Source organism: Hypanus sabinus, chromosome 2, assembly GCF_030144855.1.
Source record: "Hypanus sabinus isolate sHypSab1 chromosome 2, sHypSab1.hap1, whole genome shotgun sequence".
NCBI lineage: Eukaryota > Metazoa > Chordata > Chondrichthyes > Myliobatiformes > Dasyatidae > Hypanus > Hypanus sabinus.
Window position 1 is genome coordinate 66,719,874 of NC_082707.1, and position 6,000 is coordinate 66,725,873.

The window sequence follows — 6,000 nt, forward strand, 5'->3', positions numbered from 1 at the left end:
AGAAACACGAGATTCTACAGATGCTGGAATTGCAGACTAACACATACAAAATGCTGGAGGAACTCAGATGGTCAGGCAGATCACATTTTGGGCTGAGACCCTTCATCACAACTTGATGAAGGGACTCGATCCAAAATGTTGACTCTTTATTCCTTTCAATAGCATCGATATTTACAAAGACAGGTGTGAAAAAAGGATCATTGGGGACCTGAGCCACCCCAACCATAATCTATTCCAGCTGCTACCATCCTGGAAACAGTATCACAGCATAAAAACCAGGACTAACAGGCTCCAGTACAGCTTCTTCCACCAGGCCATCAGTCTGATCACGTCACACTGATTTGAGTGTATTTAGATGGAGACGTAACATAAAGATTTTTAATCATGTATGTGGAGGATGTAATTCAATAAGCCTGACCTTCCTGCCTCTTGTGAATATTACTATTTACATCGATTAAATCAAGCCTTGGTGAGACCACACCTGTGGCAATTTTGATCTTTTCTCAAGAAAATATACTAAGGTGTATCCAAAGTAAAATGTTTACTCTGCTTGACGTGTCTCGAACTGAAGATTAAGGTTACAGAGTAAGTGGCAGACCATTTAGGACTGAAGTGAAAGTGGTTAGTCCACTCACAGGTGGAGAATATGTGGAATTCACTACCCGAGAGGCTGTGATACCTCAGTCATTGATTGTATGCAAAATGGGGGTTAATCGATTTATAAATACTGGAGGAATCAAGAAATATGGGAGGAGGATATGAAATCGGTGTCCAGGCAAAGGTCAGCCATGATCATAATTTGGTAAGTGGTTTATTATTGTAACATGTACTGAGGTGAAAAACAATACATGCTATCCATATAGATTCTTTTGCAACATCAATGCATTAAGATTGTAGAAAGGAAAAGCAATGCAGGATGCAGAATATAATGTTATAGTTACAGAGAAAGTGTAGAGCAGTTAGACTAAGAGGCGCAAGTCCATGATGAGGTAAGTTGTGAGGTCAAGTGTTTATCTTATCATACAAGAGATTCATTCAGTAGTCTTTTTAAATATTTTATTTATAATTTTCTACAAAACTACAATGAAGAAAAGAAAATAATATATATAGAAGGATCATTGCCATATATTCAAAAATAACAATAATATATGTCTTAACAAATGAGCAAGTCACCCATAGTAAAAAAGGAAAAAAAAGAGAAAAGAAGAAAAGCACGCAATCCATCACCTATCCAACTCCAAGCCAACCATTATATGAGATACACTTTTATTACCCCAGAACTACATATTGTAATAAAAAAGGGGGGGCAGCCTGCTACCTGATCAGAAAAAAACAAAAGTCAAAAAAAAGGCTGGAAATGTAGGGTCTGATTGTCAAGGGAAAAAAGAACAAACACCGGTCAATCTAGGTGAGAGTTATGGAAATATTCGAGAAAAGATCCCCACACCCTTTGGAACTTTATGTCCGAATTAGAAAGTGAGTAGTGAATCTTTTCGAGATCTAAACAAGACATACTATCCCTAAGCCATTGAGCAGGGGTAGGGAGAACTATATCTCTCCATTTAAGGAGTACTGCTCGTCTGGCTAGAAGAGAGGCAGAAGACAACGTTCGTTGATTAGCCGGGGTCAAATACTTGTCAAGGTCTCGAAGAGTACCAAAAAGAGCGATCAAAGGATCAGGTTCCAAATGACAATTTAATATAGAAGATAAAGTTAAAAAAACATCTTTCCAAAATTTTTCCAGAGTAGGACAGGCCCAATACAAATGGAAAAGGGAGGCCTCACCTCCTTTGCATTTGTCACACCAGAGACTAATATCAAGATAGAACTTCGCCAATTTGGTTTTGGACATATTAGCCCTGTGGACGACTTTAAACTGCAGGAGACAATGACGAGCACATAAAGAGATTGAATTGACGGATTTAAGAATTGAATCCCAAACCTTGTCGGACAAAGAAAAACCTAAGTCATGCTCCCAAGCGGCTTTAATTTTATCACAAGGGGTTCGTCTGAGAATCATAAATTTAACACGAATAGTAGAGATTACGCCTTTGCCCAAGGGGTTCATTTGAAGAAACAGGTCTACAACATTTTTATCAGGTTGTTCAGGAAAATGTGGTATTAAAGGGCTAATAAAATGTCTAATTTGAAGGTATCCAAAAAAAGTGAGTATTCGGTAAATTAAACTTTATAGACAACTGTTCAAAAGACGCAAACCGATTGTCTATAAAAAGATCTTCAAAACGCCTGATACCTCTCCTACACCAGTCTTGGAATGTGGAATCCTGCATAGACGGTTGAAATAAATGATTTTATAGAATAGGACTAGAGAGGGAAAAACTATAAAGACCATGGTATTTTCTAAATTGAGCCCATATTCTCAGAGTATGCCTGATTACAGGATTAATAATAGATTTTGGCAATTGGCAAGGAAGAACAAATCCAAGTAAAGCTGGAATAGATAATTTCTTATAAGCGTTTAATTCCATTGCCACCCATGTTGGACAAACAGACTGGTTATAAAAGTAGGACCAAAAGATAATAATACGAATATTGGCAGCCCAATAATATGAACGAAGATTAGGCAACGCCAAGCCACCTTCTCTCTTAGGCTTTTGGAGATGAGCTTTATTGAGTCTGGGCTGTTTACCCTTCCATAGGTATGACGAGATAATAGAATGTAAAGAATAAAAAAAAAACTTTAGGAATAAATATAGGTAAAGACTGAAATAAGTATAAAAATTTAGGGAGAATATACATTTTAATTACATTAATTGGCCCAATTAAAGGCATGGACAGAGGTGACCACTGTGCTAATCTCTGTTTTGTAAAATTTAAAAGATTATTGAAACTCTCATCGAATAATCTATTATAGTTCCTTGTTACAATCATACCAAGATAAGTAAAACAATTGTTTACTATTTTAAAAGGGAGATTGTGAAATTCTAATTCTTGTGCTTCCTTATTTATCGGGAAAAGTTCACTCTTATGTAGATTAAGTTTGTATCCAGATAGTTAACTAAATTTATTGAGAAGTGAAAATAACAAGGGTAAGGAAGTGGTCAGGTTTGATATAAAAAGTAACAAATCATCAGCATATAGAGAGACTTTGTGCTCAAAACCGCCCCTCCAGATCCCAGTCAGTTCAGTACAACTGCAAAACGCAATTGCCAATGGCTCAATAGCCAGATCAAATAACAGAGGGCTTAAAGGGCATCCCTGTTGGGTGCCACGTTTAAGATCAAACGGTTGAGATTGCTGGGAATTAGTCAAAACTGATGCAATTGGATGGGAATATAGTAACTTAATCCACTTAATAAAATTATATCCAAAATCAAATTGTTCTAAAACGGCAAATAAATAGTGCCACTCCACCCGATCAAACGCCTTTTCAGCATCAAGAGAGATAACACATTCAGGGGTCCCTGATGAAGATGAATATAGAATATTAAAAAGACGTCTAATATTGAAAAAGGCAAGGCGATTTTTAATAAAGCCAGATTGATCCTCAGAAATAATTAAGGGTAAAATAGTCTCCAGCCAAAACTTCAGTTAAAATTTTAGCATCTAGATTTAATAGAGAAATCGGCCTGTATGAAGCACATTCTAATGGATCCTTGCCTTTTTCACTAAAAGAATGATACAAGCCTCATCAAATGATGCAGGCAATTTATTTTGTTTAAAAGAATCAGAAAAAACTAAACTAAGTTGGGATAAGAGCAATGAGGAAAATGATTTATAAAATTCTGTAGAGAACCCATCAGGACCAGGCTGCAAAGCAGAAGCAGCAGAGGATATTGCCTCTAAGGATAATGGCTCATTCAATTTATGTTTAAGATCAGAAGAAAGTTTAGGAATATTTAAACTATCTAAAAATTGCATAACAGTAGTATTATCAGTAAAGGATTCAGAGGTGTAAAGTTGAGAGTAAAAATTCCTGAATTCCTGAATGTATCATTAATTTCAGACTGGTCCACACTAATATTCCCATTACTCATTCGAATTTTAGTGATGTGTTGTTTTGCTTTAGAGCGCCAAAGTTGGTTAACTAAGGACTCACCAGATTTATCCCCATGAATATAGAACTTACTCCGACTGCCCAAAAGTTGGCGTTTAATCGGATAAGTAGAAATAAGATTAAATTTAGTTTGGAGTTCCATTCTTTTCTTATATAACTCCGGATCCTTGACCTGGGCATGTAATTGGTCTATAGCTTTAATCTGATTGAGCAGTTCTAAACGTTCTTTGTGAGTCTTTCTTTTCAAATTTGCTGTGTAGGAAATTATTTGACCTCTTAGATATACTTTCATTGCGTCCCAGACCACCTGACTAGAGGTTTCAGGTATTGCATTAGTATTTAAAAAGAAAGTTATCTGATCCTCCATAAATTTTACAAAGTCGTTATCCGACAACAATCAGATTAAAACGCCAGTGTTTATTTACTTGAGGGAGGCCAGGGAGAACTAGGGACAAAGTAAGTGTGGCATGATCTGAAATCAATATATTCTTATAGTCACAAGAACAGATGGATGGGATCAATTGATTATCAATTAAAAAATAGTCGATTCTAGTAAATGTATGGTGAACTTGTGAGAAAAAGGAGTAATCTCTTTCATGTGGATGAAAGAGACACCAAATATCAGATATTCCATAATTAGAAAGAAAAGATTGAATAAATAAAGCAGATTGAATAAATAAAGCAGATTATCTAAGGATAGAAGAAGATCTGTCCAAAACTGGATTCAGCCAACAGTTAAAGTCACCACCCAACATAAGAAAGTATGAACTTAGATCTAGCAATGAAGAAAAAAAAGGTCAAAAAACCCAACATCATCTGAGTTAGGAGCGTAAAGGTTGGCTAAGACCACCCGTGTATTATAAAGTTTCCCCGAAACAATAGTAAAACAACCATTAGGATCGGATATCTTATTATGAAGCTCAAAAGAAACATTTCTGTTTATAAGAATTGAAACGCCCCTCACCTTGGCTTGAAAAGTTGAATGAAAGTGTTGTCCTGTCCATCGTGCCATAAGACGAGAATTATCTGAGTGACAAATATGTGTTTCTTGTAAAAAGACTACCTCTGCTCTAAGCTGTTGAAGATGTGCGAACACTCTCCCCCTTTTAACCGGATGATTCCAACCCTTAACATTCCAGCTGACAAAGTTCAATGGACTAACCATTGAACATAAGAAAAAAAGGATAGCAGGCATTAAACCATATCTGAAATTTATATGTAATTCTGGGGCAAAAGTATAGAAGAAAAAAAACAGGATGAAATTACATCCCGTATAGTACAAATATGTCAAAATTCCATATATAATATTAGCATTGGAGTTCCCACCCACACCCTCTAAACCTACAACAAGAAAGCTGCAAGTATAAAGCAGCAAGCTCTCCCCGAGATAAACTAACACCCTACTGGACTTCCAATTAGGTAACATCTTAATTATCTCCACTCCAACGGTTGATACAGTAATGGAAATAAACACCAAAAAGCTTTAAGAGTTACAAACAAAGATTTACCTTAACAAGAAAAAAACAATACATTCAAATTTTGTAAATCTTAAAGTATAATAATGGTCTAAAAAAAACTTTACCCCAACCTTCCCGCTAGAGTTGATAAACCAAAGAAAAGATAATCTATAAACTCAGTTATACAGAAAAAAACTTTAACGTCAAAACAAGTAATCCAACCAAATCATAAAAATAAGAAAAAAAACACAGATAGCGTCTTGAAACACAAGAAAAAAAAACACCAAAGAAAAGTCCATTCGAGAGGAATTTGATCCAAACCCTAAACTGAGTTTAAAGGTACAGCATCAACTGCTGCTTAAGATTAAAATAATCTAACCGGAGAGAGAAAAAAATCATCACCTTTAAAGAACTAAAGTTATGTAAGATAGAAACTAAAATTGAGAAAATGGAAAAAAAACACTTCAATAGGACAATGCACCATAATTAAGCTACTAATTAAATAGATGCAACAACAGCTACATT